Source organism: Triticum aestivum, chromosome 5A (genome assembly GCF_018294505.1).
Source record: "Triticum aestivum cultivar Chinese Spring chromosome 5A, IWGSC CS RefSeq v2.1, whole genome shotgun sequence".
In the NCBI taxonomy this organism is placed as follows: Eukaryota; Viridiplantae; Streptophyta; class Magnoliopsida; order Poales; family Poaceae; genus Triticum; species Triticum aestivum.
The window spans coordinates 64,281,941-64,303,430 of record NC_057806.1 but is presented as its reverse complement, the minus strand read 5'-3'; positions in this window follow the sequence as shown (position 1 = coordinate 64,303,430).

The window sequence follows — 21,490 nt, the reverse complement described above, 5'->3', positions numbered from 1 at the left end:
CCAACCAGCTGGGCAGGCACCTACGTGGCGGCATGCAGATCTTCGTGAAGACCCACCACTGCGCCACCTCAGCTGCCTGCCTACCTACGTGGCATCGCAGGTGTCGCTGGCCAGGGCGCATGTCGACACAAGAAGGAGCGGCGACGGACGAGACAGGTTTCTCCCCCGTCCCCGATAAAGTAAGGACACCTAAGCAAGACGCATTGAATGCGCCTTGTCATGTAATGCGAGGGATAACCTCGCATCACTGTACCCTTTCCACCTCCTGTGTGCCACTATGGCAACCCCTTTTTCTATAAAAGGAGGCCCGAGGCGACCAGAGGAAGGACTCAGCCTTTTGGAGCTCCTCACGCCCCATAGCTAGCTCAAGAACACAGATATACAATCCACCAAAGCAGAAGTAGGGTTTTACGCATCCTCGCGGCCCGAACCTGGATAAACGAACCGTGTGCTATCTGTTTGATCCGTTCTTCTCACGACCCCGCGCCCCGCCAACCACAGTAGGGATTCTTGTGATCCCATAGGTGTCGTTCCCACCGACATCTCTGGCGCGCCAGGTAGGGGGCGCAGTTGTGAGAATCGGCTTTAGCAGTTAGTTCAGCTCTTGTTCATCATCATGGCGCCCAAGAAGAAGACGACGTGGCGGTTGGCTAGTCGGAAGCCGGACAGCCCGTCCCGACGCGGGCGAGCAGCGGACCGGTCGCAGAAAGGACCCGAGGCGCTGCTCGTGAACACCAACACCATCCCAGCAGCCGGAGTTTGGGAGGCGGCGATGTTTGTGCGCTGGTAACGGGCCACACGTTGCCAAATCCAAAGGCGGAGCCAAGCCCTTCGCGGGTGGAGCGGAGCCTTCCAGGGTCATCGCCGCCCCGCCCAAAGGCGATGCAAGGGCCTCCACGACTCCCACGCCGGCGCCAACAGCGCGCTCCTCCCAGGCAGCGCGCGACGAACGACATAATCACACTGAAGATCCCGGGCGTCGCCGCGGGAAGAGCCTGGAGCGCCACTCCCGGGACGTAGAAGAGCTGCCCACCCGCCATGGCGCTGGTGAAAACGACATGCGACCGCGGGGTCATGATAGATCTCCTTCTGACATGGTCAGAAGTCAAAGCGCGTCGCGATCCGTGCAGGTTTCGCTGCCACGGACGCCAGCAGAGGCCCTGGCGCGCGCGCAGTTGCTCCTCGATTTTCCTCCCACTACGGGGAAACTCGACGAATGGAGAGCCACTATCCGAAGCCTTGTTGCGGTGGCCAACAAAGACGAACCAAGTCCGGTGAGGCCCCTGGGTTGATGCTCCGATGGAGTATCGCGGACCAGTGGCCGAAAAGCCGGCGGCGCCGCGACCATGGTGCATTCACCTCTTCCCCATCCGGTACCACGGACACCGGCTCGTCACGGGCGACAACATCTCCATAGCATCGTCTGACCCGCGGACCCACTGTGACCAGCGCCAAGTTCTTCGGGAACGAGCCCATGAAGACGCTCGAACCACTATCGAGCGCCGGCGCGGAGCGCGCCACCAGTAAGACAGGCGAGCAGGGCCTGCTGTGAACCACCCGGCCCCGGAGAGCCCTGGAGGCCTACCTTACGAGGTAGGCTGTCCAGCTTTTACCCCTGAGCTGCGGCAGTTCCAGTGGCCCACTCACCACACCTTCAAACCTGACGTTGGCGAAAAGTACAATGGCAAGACTTACCCTTCTGAGTTCCTCAGCATCTACACCATCGTGATGCAAGCCGCTGGAGCCCGCGACAATAAGGTGCTTGCGAATTACTTTCCATTGGCTCTTAAACCCAATGCCATGTCGTGGTTGATGCACTTGCCGGTAGACTCTATTTCCTCCTGGTCGGATTTGTGCCATGAGTTTGTGGGTGCCTTTACTGGAGGTCACCATGCCCATGGCCAAGCAAGCGACCTGCATGTCATTCCCAGAAGGGAGGCGAGAGTCTGCGCAAGTATATACAGAGGTTCAGCCGGGTACAGTACAATATCCCTGATGTTCACCCTGCCGCCATCATCAGCTCATTCCATCAGAACGTGTGTAACCGCAAGATGCGCGAAGAACTGGCAATGAACAAGGTGAAAGATGTGGCAGAACTCTATGTTCTTGCTGACAGATGTGCCCGAGCTGAAGAGGGAAGGAAGTACCCCAGCGAAGATGCCGGCGTGGAAACCGACTCCTCGGATGAGGATACTGCCACCCCGGCGAAGAAAGGCCGGCGCCGCAACAGGAAGCGCAAAGGTAAGGCTGTGCTTGCCGTCGAGGGATCTGACGACGCCGGCTCCGCCAAGAAAACAAAGGCAGATGACCCCGGCAAGGAAATTGCCGGATGTGTCGCCTGCCGGGCCTTGGCGGCTGCCGAGAAGCCAGGAAACTCCGACAAGCAATACTGCAAGATCCATCACACCAAAGGCCATGATCTCCAGAACTGCCGACAGGTTGAGCTCCTTGCTGAGAAGCAGAGGGCTGAATATGACAGGCGGGACAAGGAGAAAGGCCAGGATGGTGCTGAGGGGTCCGGCAAGAAGCGTAACGGCCAGGCGGGCCGTCGCGGCAAAGATAAATAGCAGGAGAGGCCCGCTCGGGGCCGTGACAAAAAGCCAGAAGACGATGATCACGAAGAGGACGATGAGTCTGGTGACCAGGAATTTCAGAAAGCTACAGAGGCCATGTGCATCGATGGCGGCGCCTTGCTGCATACCTCTCACCGCCAGCTTAAACAGTTGGCGCGTGAGATTACAGCGGTGGAACCGTTGTTTGATGCCCGAAGGCCGCTGAAGTGGTCCAGCACACCTATCATTTTTGACACTAAGGATCACCCTGATCGCACTACTGCAGTCGGGTGCTTGCCATTGTTGGTTTCACCAACAATACACAACCTCAAGGTGACAAAGATGCTAGTTGATGGCGGGGCCGGTCTGAACTTAATCTCGCCTGCCGTGATTGAGAAATTGCAGATTCCTGATGAAGACCTCGAAGAGACGGGCACGTTTCAGGGGGTCAACCCGGGAAGAAGTCAACCAAAGGGAAAGGTCACGTTGCCCGTGACTTTTGGGAGTGGTCTGAACTACAGGACAGAAAGGATTGTGTTCGAGGTTGCCAAGATCCCCTTGCCTTACAACGGGATCCTTGGCCGCCCAGTGCTGGCCAAGTTCATGGCGGCGCCGCATTATGGCTACAACACCCTGAAGATGCCAGGGCCTGTGACGATCATCACCGTCCCATCAGACAAGAAGGATGCGTTAATTTGCGCTGACCAACTCTACCAACAAGCAGTTGCAGTAGCCGCCACTGCTAAGGCGCTTGCTCCTGCCGCTGGAGCCCCGGGAAGGCGAAAGAAGAAGACCGGTGAGACCTCAGGCACCCACTCCGGCAAGCGCACCTCTTCGGAGTGTAGCGCTCCCGTCGAGGACGTGCCAGAGAGCTCCGCCGATAGAAACAAGAAGTCCAGGGCAACACCACCGGGAACCAAGAAGGTTTCTGTCAAGGAGGACGGCACAGGAGGAGCTTTTACCATAAGCTCCACCCTTGATGACAAATAGGAAGACGCACTCGTCACCTTCCTGCGGGCGAATGTCGATGTGTTTGCATGGCAAGCATCCGACATCCCCGGCGTTCCCAGGGAGGTGATTGAGCACCACCTTGCTGTCTGTCCTCATGCGCGGCCCGTCAAGCAGAAGTTCAGAAAGCAAGCTTTGGAACGACAAGAGTTCATCACAGAGGAGATCCGGAAACTGGAAGCAACGGGTTTGGTAAGAGGAGTTCTCCATCCAACGTGGTTGGCCAATCCGATGGTAGTGCGCAAGGCAAATGGGAAGTGGAGGTTGTGTATTGATTACATAGATATTAATAAGGCTTGTCCCAAAGACCCCTTCCCGTTGCCGCGCATCGACCAGATTGTTGACTCCACAGCTGGGTGTGATCTGTTGTCATTCCTCGATGCCTACTCCGGCTACCACCAGATCTTCATGACAAGGGAAGATGAAGAGAAAACGGCATTCATCACCCCATGTGGTACGTATTGCTTTATACGGATGCCTTTCGGGTTGAAGAGTGCTGGTTCAATGTTTGCAAGGGCGGTCTAGATTGGTTTTGAACCCCAGCTCCATAGAAATATGGAAGCTTATATGGATGATATAGTGGTCAAAACCAAGAACAGGGCAACCCTCATATCAGATTTACAAGAAACATTTGCAAACCTACGCAAGATCAATCTCAAGCTGAACCCTGAGAAGTGCGTCTTCGGCATCCCGTCTGGCAAGCTTCTCGGGTTCTTTGTGTCACAACGTGGGATAGAGGCCAATCCGGACAAGATCAAAGCTATAGAGCAGATTGAAGTGCCCAAGCGAGTTAAGGATGTGCGTCGGCTTGCTGGTTGCGTTGCCGCCATGAGCAGGTTCATTTCCAAGTCCGCCGAGCGCGCCCTTCCCTTTTCCAAGATTTTGGAAAAGGAGGGCCCGATGGAGTGGACGCCAGAAGCCGAAGCAACATTGCAAGATTTGAAGAGGTACCTTTCCTCCGCGCCGATACTAGTTGCGGCTAGGCCACAGGAACCATTGCTGCTGTATATGGCGGCAACGAACCAGGTGGTCAGCGTCGCACTAGTGGCAGAGAGAGAAATTGATGATGAGGTAATAGCAGCGACGGAGCTCGATGCCACCGATGCCGAGATGACACAACCAATTGAAGAGCCACCGAAGAAGAAAATGGTGCAGCACCCGGTCTACTTTCTTAGTTACGTCCTGCAGGGGGCTAGATCGAGGTACTCCGGTGTGCAGAAACTGCTCTTCGGCCTTCTTATGGCCTCGAGGAAGCTGCATCACTACTTCCAGGCGCACGAAATCACTATCGTCACTCGCCTCCCTCTGCAACGAAGATTGCACAATCCATACGCAACGGGAAGGATCGTGGAGTGGGCACTGGAACTGTCCAGCTTTGGCCTCAAGTTTCAGAGTACCTCGACGATTCAAAGCCGAGTCCTGGCAGAGTTCGTTGCAGAATGGACCGCGACACCTGATGAAGAAACCCAAGAGACTGCTCTCCCCGGCAAGGAGGCAAGTTGCGATTGGATCATGTACTTTGATGGAGCTTTCTCCTTACAGGGCGCCGGGGCTGGCGTACTGCTTGTCGCGCCCATCGGAGAGCACCTCAAGTACGTGATCCAGATGCACTTCCCCAGGGAGGTGTCAACAAACAATACGGCTGAGTACAAAGGGCTGCTTGCCGGTCTTAGGATCGCGGTGGACCTCGGAATCAAGAAACTCGTCGTCAGAGGCGACTCACAACTTGTCGTCAAGCAAGTCAACAAGGATTACCAGAGCCCGTTGATGAAGGCCTATGTCGAGGAAGTGAGAAAGCTGGAAGAGCGTTTTGACGGTATATAGGCAAAATACGTTCCCCGAGCGGAGAATGATGTCGCCGATTACCTGTCAAAACGCGCTGCCCTCAAGATACCTGTGGAACCAGGTACCTTTGTGCTTCGGCTAACTCAGCCATCCGTTGATCCATCAACAGAGCAGAACAAGAGGAGAAAATCAGGGTCCGGCAAGTACTTCCCCGTCGAGCTCCCCGGAGCCGCCGGCAAGGATGTTGCCGGAGACACTAAGCCCGCCACAGGACGGCTAGCTCCGGCGGAGCATCAAGCTCTTGCCATGGAGACAGCCGCTCCGATTGCGGAGGAAATGCCTTTAGTCCTCGTCGTCGAGCCCCAAGCTCCAGCGTGGGCACAGCATACCGTCCGATTCCTCCAAATAGGGGAACTTCCTGAGGAGCAGGAAGAAGCGGAAAATGTAGCCCGTCGCTCTACTATGTACCAGTTCGTCGATGACGTCCTGTACAAAAAGAGGCCGAACGGCGTGAAATTGAAGTGTATCCCTCAAGAGGAAGGACTGGGGCTGTTGGCGGAGATACATGGAGGCATATGTGGATCCCACATCAGGTCAAGGGCCCTTGCCGGCAAAGCGTTTCGGCAAGGCTTCTTCTGGCCCACCGCCCTCAAGGATGCGACGACACTAGTCACCAGGTGTGAAGCGTGTCAGTTCCATTCAAAGAAGCTTCATCAGCCAGCTCAAGCCCTTCAAACCATTCCTCTCTCCTGGGCTTTCTCGGTCTGGGGGCTCGACATACTGGGCCCTTTCCCGCGCACTGTCGGGGGCTTTGATTACTTGTACATTGCAATCGACAAGTTCACAAAGTGGCCAGAAGTGGAAGCAGTGAGGAAGGTCACAGCACAGTCAGCCGTCAAGTTCTTCAAAGGACTGGTGTGCCGTTTTGGTGTACCCAATAGGGTTATCACCGACAACGGCACGCAGTTCACAAGCCACACCTTCATGCAATATATTCAAGACCTTGGCAGCAAGGTCTTTTTCGCTTCTGTTGCTCACCCACGAAGCAATGGTCAAGCTGAGAGGGCAAAGGCTGAAGTACTGCGAGGCCTGAGGACAAAGACCTTTGGCAGACTGCACAAGAGTGGAAGGCGCTGGATTGATGAATTGTCGGCGGTTCTTTGGTCAACCAGAACGACACCAAATCGAGCCACTGGCCAGACACCCTTTGCCCTGGTATACGGGGCAGAAGCAGTTCTCCCCACGGAACTCATATACGGGTCACCTCGAGTACTCGCTTATGACGAGCTTGAGCAAGAGCAATTGCGACAAGATGACGCAACGCTCCTAGAGGAAGATCGTCTTCGGGCGGCTGTGAGAGCAGCGCGCTACCAGCAAGCCTTGCGCCGCTACCATAGCCGCAAGGTTCATGCCCGAAGCTTTGAGGAAGGCGACCTTGTTCTTTGGCTCGTTCAATCGGCCAAGATTACCAACAAGTTGACGCCAAATTGGGAATGCCCTTATCGGGTAATACGAGTCACCAGGCCCGGTGCAGTCCGCCTGGAGACCGAAGATGCCGTTCCGGTGAGTAACTCCTGGAACATTGAGCATCTTCGCAAGTTTTACCCATGGGGTGCGGCTTGCCGGGCCCCCCGGCAAGACACCTTTTGTACGAGCCTTGCCGATGACGCATGTAACCCTCTGTACAAAGCCAGACGCAGACCCTGAGTATAAATAAATGAAGCGCTGGCGCCCTAAGTAATAGCATGCATGCTAGGTTGAGTCTCGTCCTTGGTTAGGGTTGATAGTGCTTAGCGGCGACTAACCCCTAGCTTAGAGGTCGAGTGTGCGTCTCTTTGTCTTTCTTTTGTCTTCTTTGGTTCACAGGACACACAGATATCTGTGCCGAACCACTTGGGGAGAAGAAAAAAAAGAGAGGAACAGACCAGCATCTAGCCCCCGGCAAGCCAGTATTGCCGGGGGCTGCAAGAGCAAAGATTCACCCACGGCGAACCAGGGTTGCCGGGGACTGTAGCTTCAGATAAGTTCTTCATCCCTTATCATGCATTCCATTATGGACTGAGGTATGTGAAACCTCGTTTTCCCCTAAGCTACCGTGCTCCTATAACTCTAGGCCCTAGGGCTCGTTCCTGGGGCCAAGTTTGGTCGTAGTCGCGGTATCGAAAGGATGAAACAAGGAGCCTGAACCTGCCTCATCCCTGCCTCCGCCAAAGGTGTGAGGAAGGTCGAGCAAAGTGGGGAGACGGTAAGGCCTGTTGCCGGGCAAGGAAATGTTTGTCTTGAAGATATCAAGGATTTACTCCTTGTTGTGGGTTCCACCCGCAAACAAAAGACCCGTCAAGCATCCCTTTTTCATTAAAAAAACATTCCACTCAGGTACAGTCCATAGGGAATGAAAAACATGAATGATGGGATTACAAGTTTTAAATTCAACAAAGGCCCGAAGGCTTACAAACTAAAAAGAGATAAGGTGCCTGTAATCCCTTTCTTGTCCCTCTCTTCAGGAGGCAGGCCAAGGAGGCGAAAGGGGAAAAAGGAGCGCCTAGGCGAGCTATGGGTGGCAGACGACACCAAGAGAACATCTTGGTGGCCGTCCAAAGGCTGGATGGTGATGGCGGCGCCGGAAGCAGAGCTCAAAGACGAGGCGGCAGGACGTCAGCACGCATCGAAGGCGTCAGTGCCCGCGTACTCCGACTTGATGGCCTTGCCGCCCGCAGTCTTCCTCTTCCGCAGCCTCCCAACGGCAGCCGCTCAAGGAGACGACCCCGAGAAGTTCAAGGAGCCGGCGACACGGATGATGGGGTCACCGGTGCCGCACGGAGCGGCACCCGACACCTAGTCAGACCCATCTTTCTGCCGCCTACTACCTTCGTCGTCGCTGCCGCTATCCTCCTCGTCACTGCCGCCCGAGGAGGAGTCTTCAGTATCAGAAGAGCTCTCCACGCAGCACCTTGCACGGGTCCCAAAGCACCCGAAGACCTTGACGAAGAGAAGGCCACCCTCCATCAGCTTAAAATGGAGAGTGAGCCCCTCCATCAAGTGGTGGATACATTACGTGAGGGGCGGGGAAGTCGATGCGGACCCGCGTGCCACTGATCCCGCACCCCCTCATGTGCAGCCGCAACGATTCCAGCGGATCCAGCTCCATCTCCCGCGCAAATGGAGTCGGGAGACGAAGGCGACGGCGCGACGGCCGGTGCAGCCTGACGAAGAACTCACAAGGGTCATCCCCAACATGGCCCTCCATTGGAGGAGGAGCTGCTGGCGGAGGCGAGGCCGGCGCGCCGCCCCGTCCTCATCTTCCCCGAGCGCCCCAGCCTCGCCCATGGCCTCGCCCCCTCCCCCTTCCCCTCACGGCTGGCTCTGTCACCGCAGGCGCACGAGAAGGAGGGACGCGTTGTCGAGCGGCGACCCTCGTCGCCACTGTTGAAGGACCGGGATTGCCTCTCTCCATGACGGATGGAAGGGAGGAGCAGAAGCTGAAGGAAGAAGAAGATGAAAGAATGCGGGACGCCATCCCCCCTCCCGCTCTTCATAAAGGATCGGGGTTGGGGCTCGGCTGCCCCGCTCGGACAATCAAGATACGGAAGGCGCAGGGAGCCAGGACCGACCCGCCACCCCAACCAGCGACGGCCCGGTTTCCCGCCTCCACCGTTTTCCACCCCAGGCGCATGGGAGACATGTGGCGGACATGTAGAACCTAGGGGACGGGTGAGACGACCACTCCCCACCCCGTGATCATGGGGAGTGGACACCTTGAAGAACGCGCCTCAGCCCCATTTAGTAAATGGGCCGCCCCTCCACGCCTCCCTCCGTTTATGGGGAAGGCACGAACCGTCCCTTTACTACGATGTGACGCATGCCTGCGGGAACAAACCCCACGCATGCCGCCCACGACACACGAGCCTCCCCACGCCGCGCCACGCGCGGGAGTCATGGGAAGCGCAGCGCGCGAAGAACCTTACCGCGGTAAAAACCGCCCCGCCTGCCCGCACACCGTTTTTGGGCCTAGCCCAACAACGCATTGCGCTTATGTGTGGCCCAGGCCCGGGGGCTCCTGTCTGTGTACAAAAATAGGGGTACACTTTTTGTCCCCCTATAACTGTGCACGGGCAGTCTGCGCTACGGGCACCACCACACCAAGCAAGGCAAGGGAAGTGAGCCAGAGTAAGATCGAAGCTCAAGAGAACTAGAACAACGCCAAGGCCAAGACCACGAAGAGCAAAGGGGACGAAGCAGACTCCCCCGGCAAGATCCTTGCCGGGAGACAGTTCTAGCAGCCCCGGCAAGACCCTTGCTGCGGCGACTCGTCCCGCGCCTACGGAGCAAACTACCCTTGAGTCCACTGCCCCCAAAGGGCAAGGATTCGGGAGACATCCCCGTGGCGGCATGCAGATCTTTGTGAAGACATTCAAGATCATATACGCACAAAGGAGATGAAAACCCTTGGCGGGGATGACAGCAGGCGCCCCGGCAAGACCCTTGCCAGGGCCCCGACAAGGCCCTTACCAAGGACACCCGCAGGGCCACCATCAGGCCCACGCCGACCAAACCTCCACCGCCGTTCAGATGCAGCTGCCGACCCAACCAGCTGGGCAGGCACCTGCGTGGAGGCATGCAAATCTTCGTGAAGACCCACCACTGCGCCACCTCAGCTGCCTGCCTACCTACGTGGCATCGGAGGCGTCGCTGGCCAGGGTGCGTGTCGACACAAGAAGAAGCGGCGATGGACGAGAAATGTTTCTCCCCCGTCCCCGATAAAGCAAGGACACCTAAGCAAGACGCGTTGAATGCGCCTTGTCATGTAATTCAAGGGATAACCTCGCATCACTGTACCCTTTCCACCTCCTGTGTGCCACTGTGGCAACCCCTTTTTCTATAAAAGGAGGCCCAAGGCGACCAGAGGAAGGATTCGGCTTTTTGGAGCTCCTCACGCCCCATAGCTAGCTCAAGAACACACATATACAATCCACCAAAGCAGGAGTGGGGTTTTACGCATCCTCGCGGCCTGAACCTGGATAAACGAATCGTGTGCTATCTGTTTGATCCGCTCTTCTCACGACCCCGTGCCCCGCCAACCACAGTAGGGATTCTTGTGATCCCATAGGTGTCGTTCCCACCGACATACGCTATCTTTTGATAATGCGGGTACCGTGATTTGCATGGAGTAAGGACAATGGACACATAGTAAACCGGCTTTTGAAGGGGGAATTTGTGTCCATCCGCTTCTCGCTCGACGACGAGCACTTCGCTTACTACTTGATGAGTTGCAGCAATGTATAATAGCATTGGTTCGCCAATGTTTGGCGCGGCCAGGACTGGGTTTGTTGCCAATATGGCTTTTATTTCGTTGAGTCTGGCCGTGGCGGCATCCGTCCACTCAAAGTGTTCTGTGCGCCGGAGGAGGCGATAAAGGGGTAATGCCTTTTCTCCCAAGCGGGTGATAAAGCGGCTTAGAGCCACCACGCATCCAGTCAATTTTTGTATTTGTTTGAGGTCTGTTGGGGTAGCCAACTGTGACAACGCTTGGATTTTGGCCGGATTAGCTTCAATACCTCTACTGGAGACAATGAATCCCAGGAGCTTTCCGGCTGGTACGCGAAAAACGCATTTTTCTGGATTGAACTTGATGTCATATGTTCGAAGGTTGTCGAATGTGAGCCTCAAGTCGTCTACTAGAGTTTCGACATGCTTGGTTTTAACGACCACGTTGTCCACGTATGCCTCCACTGTTTTGCCGATCTGGTTTGCCAGACATGTCTGAATCATGCGCTGATATGTTGTGCCAGCGTTTTTGAGCCCGAAGGGCATTGTGTTGAAGCAGAATGGGCCGTATGGTGTGATGAATGCCGTTGTGGCTTGGTCTGGCTCCACCATTTTAATTTGATGGTAGCCGTAGTATGCATCGAGGAAACACAATGAATCGTGTCCTTCGTAGCATTGATGATTTGATCAATGCGGTGGAGGGGGAAGGGATCCTTTGGGCAGGCCTTGTTAAGGTCCTTAAAATCGACGCACAAGTGCCAGGATTTGTCCTTCTTTGGTACCATCACCAGGTTTGCTAGCCAATCCGGATGTTTAATGTCTCTGATGAATTCGGCCTCCAATAGCTTGGCTAGTTCCTCTCCCATGGCTTGTCTCTTAGGCTCGGAGAAACGTTGAAGAGCCTACGTGACTGGCTTGAATCCTTTTAGGATAGTTAGGCGGTGCTCAGCCAGCCTGCGTGGGATTCTTGGCATGTCTGAAGGGTGCCAGGCGAAAATGTCCCAGTTCTCGCATAGGAACTCTCGTAGTGCGGCGTCGACATCAGTGTTTAATTATGACCCGATGGAAGCTATTTTTGTAGGGTCCATTGGATGGACTTGGAATTTGACTATTTCGTCCGCCGGTTTAAAGGAGGTGGACTTGGATCTTTTATCGAGTATCACATTGTCCCTATTCACCGTGCAGCGCAGCGCAGTTAGTTCCTCGGCCTCTAGGGCTTCGGATAGTGCCTCGAGGGCCAGTGCGGCTGTCTTATTATCGGTGCAGAGTGCTATGTCCGGATCACTAGCAAGAGTGATGATTCCGTTGGGCCCAGGCATTTTGAGCTTCATGTACCCGTAATGGGGTATGGCTTGCAAGATTGTAAACGCCTCCCGCCCTAGTAGAGCGTGGTATCCGCTGCTGAACGGGGCCACTTGGAATGTAATTTCTTCGGACCTGTAATTATCCGGCGTGCCGAATACCACATCTAGTGTGATTTTCCCAGCACAGCGTGCTTCCCGACTGGGGATGATTCCTCTAAAGGTTGTGCTGTTATGCTCAATGCGGCTCCAGTCTATTTCCATCTTTTGAAGAGTTTCCTCATAGATGAGGTTTAATCCACTGCCGCCGTCCATGAGTACCTTGGTGAGTCGAAAGCCGTCCACGATTGGACTGAGGACCAGTGCGGCTGGTGCTCGGGCTGTTCGGAATTTGGATTCATCATTGGAATTGAAGGTAATAGCCGTGTCACTCCAAGGATTTATTTCTGCTATGTGGCAGATTTCGACATGCTGTGGAGTGTTCGCTTGCGTCTATTATTTGATGCGAAGGTCTCAAAGACCGTTAACACCGTATTGTTGTCCGCGGGATGGTGCTCTGTGGTTTTTGGGAGGAGTAGATCCTCACCACTTTTGGCCACCTGCCGGAGTATCCAACATGCTCTAAGGCTATGCGTTGGTATTGCATCCGCTGTAGTATGAATTTTGCAGGGTCCATTGAGCCATCCCTCCAGTACAGTTCCTTGCCCCGTTGAGGGCTTTTGCTTTTTGGTAGTTAACCCAGGTGTATTGTGATAATGCACCCTTTTATTTTGGACTGGGTTTGTATTCAGGGCCGGATTATCCCAAAATTTTATTTCGGTTTTCCAGGCGCTTTCCATTGCATAGTACTTTCGTACTATGGACACCAAGTTGGCAAAGCATGTAATTTCACGGCGACTTATGGCATTGAGGATTCCCTTGTTCGTGCAATTATTGCGAAAGAATGAAATTGCGTGTTCCTCGCGGTAGTCCTTTATCCTGTTCATGACTAGGAGGAATCTGGCCCAGTAATGGTGTACTGTTTCTTCGGGCTCTTGCCTAATTTTGGGTAGATTGCGTATGTTTGGGTGGGTGGGTGGAATTGAATCCGAATCCTCACCCGATCTGAGACTCAGGGGCCAAGGAGTTTTCGAACTCGAAAGTTTGGATTCTTGGATGTTTTCCAATAAATCTAGCCCGCTGTCTGATTCTAGGTTCAGGCCTTGAGTGACGTCCTCCCCTCCAGGGGTATCCGGATTGGAGGGATCGGGAATCCAGACATAGCTAGTCCTTAAGATAGATGAAGGGTTGCCGCATTGTTCCTCCACCACTGCAACCTTATGGGTGACCTGGGGATAGTTAATCTCTCTCATATCGGGTTTAGGCCCAATCTGATCGTAGTCTGTAGCGACTCCCAGGGCGGCGATGCGATCCAAGAGCTCGTTCAGGGAAGAGAGCTCCATTGGATCTAACTGCTCGGCGAGTTCTGAGTTGACGTGAAGATTGCTTTCGATGACCCGAGACGTCATCATCGGCGCAGCGGCGGCCGAACACGCGGTCGTAAGAAAACCACCTAGCCAAAGAGTTTGGCTGATAGCCAAAGCTCCCTCAGCGATAGTGCCGTCTTTAAAGACGAGATTAGACATCCTTCCTGGTGACGATGGCACAACGGAACTCTCAATGAAAGCACCAATGTCGGTGTCAAAACCGGCGGATCTCGGGTAGGGGGTCCTGAACTGTGCGTCTAGGCTGGATGGTAACAGGAGGCAGGGGACACGAAGTTTTACCCAGGTTCGGGCCCTCTTTATGGAGGTAAAACCCTACGTCCTGCTTGATTAATATTGATGATATGGGTAGTACAAGAGTAGATTTACCACGAGATCAGAGAGGATAAACCCTAGAGGCTAGCCTATGGTATGATTGTATGTTGTGATTGTTGTCCTACGGACTAAAACCCTTCGGTTTATAGAAACACCGGAGAGGGTTAGGGTTACACAGGGTCGGTTACAAAGGAGGAGATATTAATATCCGTATTGCCTAGCTTGCCTTCCATGCCAAGTAGAGTCCCATCCGAACACGAGACAAAGTCTTCAATCTTGTATCTTCATAGTCTAACAGTCCGGCCACTGGAGATAGTCCGGCTGTCCGGAGACCCCCTAATCCAGGACTCCCTCACAAACATATATGTAGGTAATTCAAAATCAATTTTCAAGTCTTGGCTAGGAATTATTAGCACAAACACTAACCCTAGTTAGATTACTCGCATAAAGCATTTGCACAGATGAAACAACTAATCACTTATCACTTTTACCATTCAAACAATCAATACACTACACGGATCTAACAATACTTACTCAAATTTCATGGATTGAGAGAACATAACCATATGATTTCTATTCGGAAAAGGGGGAGGTAGGAGAAACTAGAGAAACCCTTGGATCTATTTGACACATAAATGGGTATAGATGACTAACCAGTTGTCCGTCCTCGTTGGAGTGGTTGTCGGAGTCGTCTCCAGGATCATCGCACGAGTTTTCACCAGAGTCGGTGTGGAATTCCGCCTCCAAATGTGGAAGCTCGACGCCATCGACGATGTCAGGGTGCAGAGATACCTCACCAGTCGTGATGGCAACCTCTATCTCCATCTCCACGCCGTGCTCCGGTGCTTCAGCAGCCCTGGCGTCGCCACTCCCTCCGATTGGGTGCTTCGGCGGCATCGTCATACACTAACGGCTTTGAGGATTGAGAGCTGCATCGAGGATGCAAGCGGAGAGAGAGGATTGTGTGTGTGGCGAGGATGGGGGTGCAGACACTCAAGCGCACCATTAATATGGAGTAGTGGGAGAGCGGCGGGCGGCGGTCAAACCGCTGGCTCGCCTCCCAATGAGCCCGCGCACCAGATTGCTGACATGCCTACCATCGTTTCACACAACTACTCACACACCCCCCGATGACACTGCGCAGTGAGCACGCCTCCATCAATTCACACACCTGCAGGCATGCTTCCCGGTCTGCATGTGCAGTGGACTGCTCACATGCGTCCCGTCAACTCACGCCTGCTCGCACGGCACGCGGGTCGCGTGGCGGCACATATATTGTTTTTCTATTTGGATTATTAATGTTGCCGCTTTATTGCTTAACAGAAGCATGTCACGTATCCATTGTTGGTCTACGCTCACGGTTCGAATAAATAATCCGTTTGGGATATTGGTTCCCAATTATTAATAATCTCCCGTTTGTAAGAAGATAAAGATTACATCAAAACCGGTCACAAATTTGACAAAAAAGTACAATGCACTGGTACGCGTCGGTGCTATAGAAACGGTTTTTAACCCCTTTCCGCGATGGCATTTGGAACCGTCGCCTAGTGAGGGACGTCGATAGGGGGGGCGTCCTTCCCACATGACCCAGAAACCGTCGGGGATATGCCCTCCTGGCACACACGCTCGGCAAAATGAGGTCGTGTGCAATCAGCAAGCGCTCAAATATGGTAATACGTATAGTAGAGCTAAAAAGATACAATTATAGAGGCGAAATTGTTTCTGATCGCAAGTACATCCCACACAGTCAGTCTCCGCTAAACGTTTCCGTTCGTATGTACATCCCACACATTCGCTCCAAGGAAAACGTTTCCGTCCATAGGTACATCAACACAATTTTCCCCATTAAATCGTTTGTGATAGCGTTGGCATTGCACACGATATTAACAATTTTATCGTTTGCGTTATTGAATGCATCACATACAGCGCGTAGAAGAAACTATGTGGCAAAGGCTGTCCATCACACATAGTTTTTATGTGGTAAACGTTTGCGCAAGGTCGCCTAACGCAAACAATTTTCAACAGAAGGTCATGTGTGATTGTTCATTGATCCAACTCGGTTTATTCCTAGAAACTGTGTGCGTTGCCTGAGGTCATCGCCCACGGTATTTTCCCAAGAACCGTTTGCAATAGCAAAACCCAATTAGCAGGCTAATTCGCCATTAGCATGCCAATTGTCCTACTATTAATAATACATTTATTAATCTAATTGACATTCATATTGAGCACATAATATATTTCATTTCCATATTAAGGAAGCTAGGTTTCATAATTGAAATACATCAGAGTACAACATTATATAGCTTCAGCACACACCTACCCCATTACACAACTGCACCAGCACCAAGTTTCACATGCAAAAAGTAGAACCTTTCGAAATTAGCATCATAGACGATATATAGACAGATGCATCTCACTTGGAAAACTGCTGAAGCGGAAGGGAAATATTGAGCCTTCATTCATGCTGAAGGTCTTTGCAACTTTAGGCCAGTGCATGTGGATGATTGACTGTCCGTCCTTCGTACTATTCAGGAACACTTCAATATTGAACTGTGGGTGTTGTATGAAAACCTTCCTCGCCTCCTGACCATAGGGGTGGTTTGAGAGGTAATCATCAGTGAACTGCTTTGAAAAGGCCTGAAAACAAGGATGTGCATAAATATCTTCTCTATATTGGAAATGGGGTAACGGAATAAAAAAAGGCAAGGTATAATAGTTAGTACCATCTTGTAGTGAACTGTTGTCTTCTTCATTGTGCAGACAAAGATGTTGTTATTTTTTGTCGCTAATTTCTTTATCCTAACAATCTTTCTGAGTTTCTTCACTTGATTGATATTCATGGACAACTCATTCCCCATATGCAAAAATGGTCGAACAGTGGGCCAAAACCTCTGACAACAGGACCTATGTCACACCCTAGCTAGTCATGCATTAGAGTGTTGCATCATGTTTACTCTTTCACCAGAAACTTGAAATGGGGATGACAGAACCCCCAGTCCCCTCTGAAACCAACTAGGGTTACTAAAATAATTTTTCAATGAACCTGAAATGCCCTTCTAAAATGCCCATCATTTTTGTCTTGGTTCAGAACCTCTGCCAAAAGTGGTGCACATTTTCCTAGGCCATCCTAGGGTTTTTGAATTAAATCATAAATATTTGAATTTGGGCATTTAAAATAATATAAAATATTTAAATGCTCAAATATCTCCAAACTAAAATGTTTCATGTTGGAAATAATCCAACTATGGGCCAGGAATGGTTTGGTGATTTTTGAAGTTGCCTAGGTATTTTATTAAATTCAACAAAGTTGCAGATATATATTAAATAAAACAGAAACAGAAAAAAAGGGGAAAACTTACCTGGCGCCACCACAGGCCCACCAGCCAGCCCACCTGGCCGGCCCAGCCCGGCCACCGCTCCAGCGAGCTGCTTGGCTTGCCAGGCAGGCAGCCAAGGTGCTCGGCGGCGGCACCGCAGCTCGCCACGCAGCTGCACGCCGCCCGGCCTCCCCCTCTCGCCGCCCTGATGGCCTGGACGAGCTCCACGCCGCGCCCCGACCCTCCTGGACACCTCCATTCGCCCCCAGTTCCTCTCCCTCGCGCTCCCACGCCATGGCCGACGCCACCGTCGCCGCACCACCGCCGTAGCCGTGCTCCCCGTCGTCTTCACGCCGCGCCACCCTGTCCAGAAGCTCCGCCGCCCTCTACTCCTTCGAGCTAGCCGAGCCCCGAGCGCTCGCGTGCCTCGAAGCCGCCGCACCAACCTCGCCCGAACCGCCATCGTCGGAGATCCCCTTCGCCGTCGCCGCCGCAGCAGCTCGTCCCCGACCACGCCGTCCTTTCCATCAAGACCGCAGTGAGCTGGGCTAACTTTCCCTTCCTCTCTTTCTCTCTCTCGAGCACCACAGCGAGCGCACCAAGCTCACCCGCACGCGCCGTCGCGGACCTCGTCGCCGACGTGCTTCCGGCCACACTCCGGCCACAAGATGGTGTCCATCTTACTCACCGAGTCCCACAACACCTAGCTAGCCACTCCACGAGCCTCACCGACCCCTCTAGCGCCAAGTTCATCCTCGACCGAACCCCGGTGGCCGCCAAAGTCATCGCCGGCGCCAACTCCGGCCACCCCGACCCCAACGGACTCCGCCAAGAGCTGCGGTTTGTCCTCAGCTCCACTCCGGTGGTCTCCGCGGCCCCTTTGGTGGCCGAAATGGCCAAAACCACTCCCGCCGCCGCGTCTGGCTCGCCGGCGGCTAAACGCCGGCGTCACCGGCTTTGACTTTGACCACGGGTGGGCCCTGGTTGACTCCCCTGAGTCAATGACAGGTGGGGCCCAGCCCTGCTAATTACACAGGATTAGTTTTAATCAAATCTTAATTAAAATAATCACCCTGACATGCGGGACCCACTGTCAGGTTTGACCCAGACCTGTCCCGTTGACCTGCTGACGTCACACTGACGTCAGGCTGACGCAGTAACTAATTTCTGGATTTAATTTAAATCAGGAAATTCCAGAATATTATTTAAACTTCAAAAATTCATGACTTTTATTCTGTAACTCCAAATTGGACAAATTATATATGAAAAGTGATCAGAAAAATCCAATCTATCCATCTGTACTATTTTCATGCATGATCAAACAAGTTAAATTGATGTTTTAAGCAGAACAAGGAAAAGCACTTTAAAAGGCCATATTTGAATTTGAAATTTGAATCCTTGATTCAAATTTGTTCAAACCCTTCTGGTTTTAGTTGCATTAGCCCAACACACTCATATTGCTATGTTTCATGCATGCATCATATTGTTGCACATTGTTTGGTGATGGTTGTGTATCGGTGTCCTTTGCGACAGGTTCTGCCCCCGAGGAGTACCGTGATTACCCTAACGAAGAACCGTATCAGTGCATCGAACCATCAGGCAAGCAACCAACCATTTGATCATATCGATACAATCCCATGTTCTCGCTCCTGCTCTTTTTTACTGCATTAAGACAACGCGTTTCAAACTGCTGTGTGCTACGGTAGTTGAACCCATTTCCTCTGCATGACCTGTCATTGCCACAGTAACTAGATGAAACCCACTAGCATGTGTAGGAGTTGATTGAGCCATATGTATGTGTTGTTCCTACCTTGCTATGCCTGCTATTCTTAGAGTCGTGTCAGGTCTGGTTCATCTGGGTGATGGGCTAGAGTGAAATGGTTATGTCGGTAATGAGAGTGGTGTGGTGAACACGATTTGGTAAAGGTATCGATGAGAGGCCATGTAGGAGTACATGGTGGGTTGTTTCATTGAAGCCGACCTTAAGCACTGAGATCTGTATGTGTGATTTAAGAATCAGCTACTACCATGCATTGGGCCCGAAACCAATGGACCCTCTCGGCTTCTTATTCACCCTAGCTCTCCGTCCAGGAGTTGCAAGTAGTTTCTGGTGTTTGTAGCCTACTGGAGGCCGTGGACAGCGCTGACCGTAGGGGTGGGCTGTGATGCGGTAGGTACGTGGCACGATGTACCGAATACCCGTTAGGTATCTCGGGAACCCTGTTCACATCGTTCGGGGCCGTATGGGAAACCTCGGCCGGACTCCCTGCGGATGGAACCTGAATAGGCGATAAACCCGGACTGGAGGCTTAGGTGATTAGGTAGGTCGTGGCCGACACCCACGTTGGGCTTCCGCTTGAAGGTTGCCGAGTACATGTCGTGTAAGCGACGGTAAGTGGTGAGAGCGTGTATGAAGAAGTACACCCCTGCAGGGTTAACATGATCTATTCGAATAGCCGCGTCCGCGGTAAAGGACTACTTGGTTGCCTATACAGTTCATAGACAAGTAAATGGAAACTACTAAAAGTCTCAAGATAAGTGTGAGTGCCGAGGATGGCTCTTCCGTAGGAAGACGGAGGTGGATCCTCGGTAGTGTATTGAAGTGGTGAGTAGTGGACTCGAGTGCGCAAAACCATTTCAAGTCGGAGTATCGTAGGATAGCCTAGCCAAGAGTCAAAGCTGGCCTGCTGCAATAACTCCACCAACCCTTCTTGATACTATGCATGTATGTAGGATCTGATGTAAGTCTTGCTGAGTACCTTTGTACTCATGTTGCTATAATCTACATTTTTACAGAAGACGCTGCAACCCCTTCTGATGGGTTCTATGTAGACGTTGACATCAACGAGTAGGCTAAAGACCCAGGTGGTGACCCTGAGCTTGTGATGGACCACGTAGTATAGCTAGGCTTTCCAAGCCTCTTTTATTTTACTAGTTGTCTGTACTCAGACAATGTACTTCCGCTGCTGGTTTGTATGACTGTATGACTTGTATGTTGGGTCGTGAGACCCGTACCTTGGTGTATGTTATGTATGGCTCCCTGAGCCTTAAATAAAGTACTTGTGTCGTAGAGTCATGTTGTGATGCTTCGTTGTATTTGCACATATCGAGCATATTGTGTGTATGATTGAAATGCTTGGTATGTGTGGGATCTGACTATCTAGTTGTTTATCTTTAGTAGCCTCTCTTACCGGGAAATGTCTCCTAGTGTTAACGCTGAGCCATGGTAGCTTGCTACTGCTCTGGAACACTTAGGCTGGCCGGCATGTGTCCTTCTTCGTTCCTGTGTCTGTCCCTTCGGGGAAATGTCACGCTTTGAGTACCGGAGTCCTGTTAGCCCGCTACAGCCCGGTTTACCGGAGTCCTGCTAGCCCAGTGCTACAGCCCGGACCCACTTGCTGATGACCGACACGTTCGAAGCTGGGTCATGGATGCCTGTCCCTGTAAGTCTGTGCCACTTTGGGTTTACAACTAGTCATGTCAGCCTGGGCTCTTTATCATATGGATGCTAGCGACACTATCATATACGTGAGCCAAAAGGCGCAAACGGTCCCGGGCAAAGGTAAGGCGACACCCGTGGGAATACCGTGCGTGAGGCCGCAAAGTGATATGAAGTGTTACCGGCTAGATCGATGTGACATCGAGTCGGGGTCCTGACAGCGTTGAATTAAATCAGGAAATTCCAGAATATTAATTAAACTTCAAAAATTCATAACTTTTATTCTGTAACTCCAAATTGGACAAATTATATATGAAAAATGATCAGAAAAATCCAATCTATCCATCTGTACCATTTCCATGCATGATCAAACAAGTTAAGTTGATGTTTTAATCAGAACAAGAAAAGGCACTTTAAAAGGCCATATTTGAATTTGAAATTTGAATCCTTGATTCAAATTTGTTCAAACCCTTCTGGTTTTAGTTGCATTAGCCCAACACACTCATATTGCCATGTTTCATGCATGCATCATATTGTTGCATATTGTTTGGTGATGTTTGTGTATCGATGTCCTTTGCGACAGGATCTGTCCCCGAGGAGTACCGTGATTACCCTAACGAAGAACCGTATCCGTGCAACGAACCATCAGGCAAGCAACCAACCATCTGATCATATCGATACAATCCCATGTTCTCGCCCCTGCTCTCTTTTACTGCATTAAGACAACGCGATTCAAACTGCTGTGTGTTACGGTAGTTGAACCCATTTCCTCTGCATGACCTGTCATTGCCACAGTAACTAGATGAAACCCACTAGCATGTGTAGGAGTTGATTGAGCCATATGTATGTGTTGTTCCTACCTTGCTAAGCCTGCTATGCTTAGAGTCGTGTCAGGTCTGGTTCATCTGGGTGATGGGCTAGAGTGAAATGATTATGTCGGTAATGAGAGTGGTGTGGTGAACACGATTTGGTAAAGGTATCGATGAGAGGCCATGTAGGAGTACATGGTGGGTTGTTTCATTGA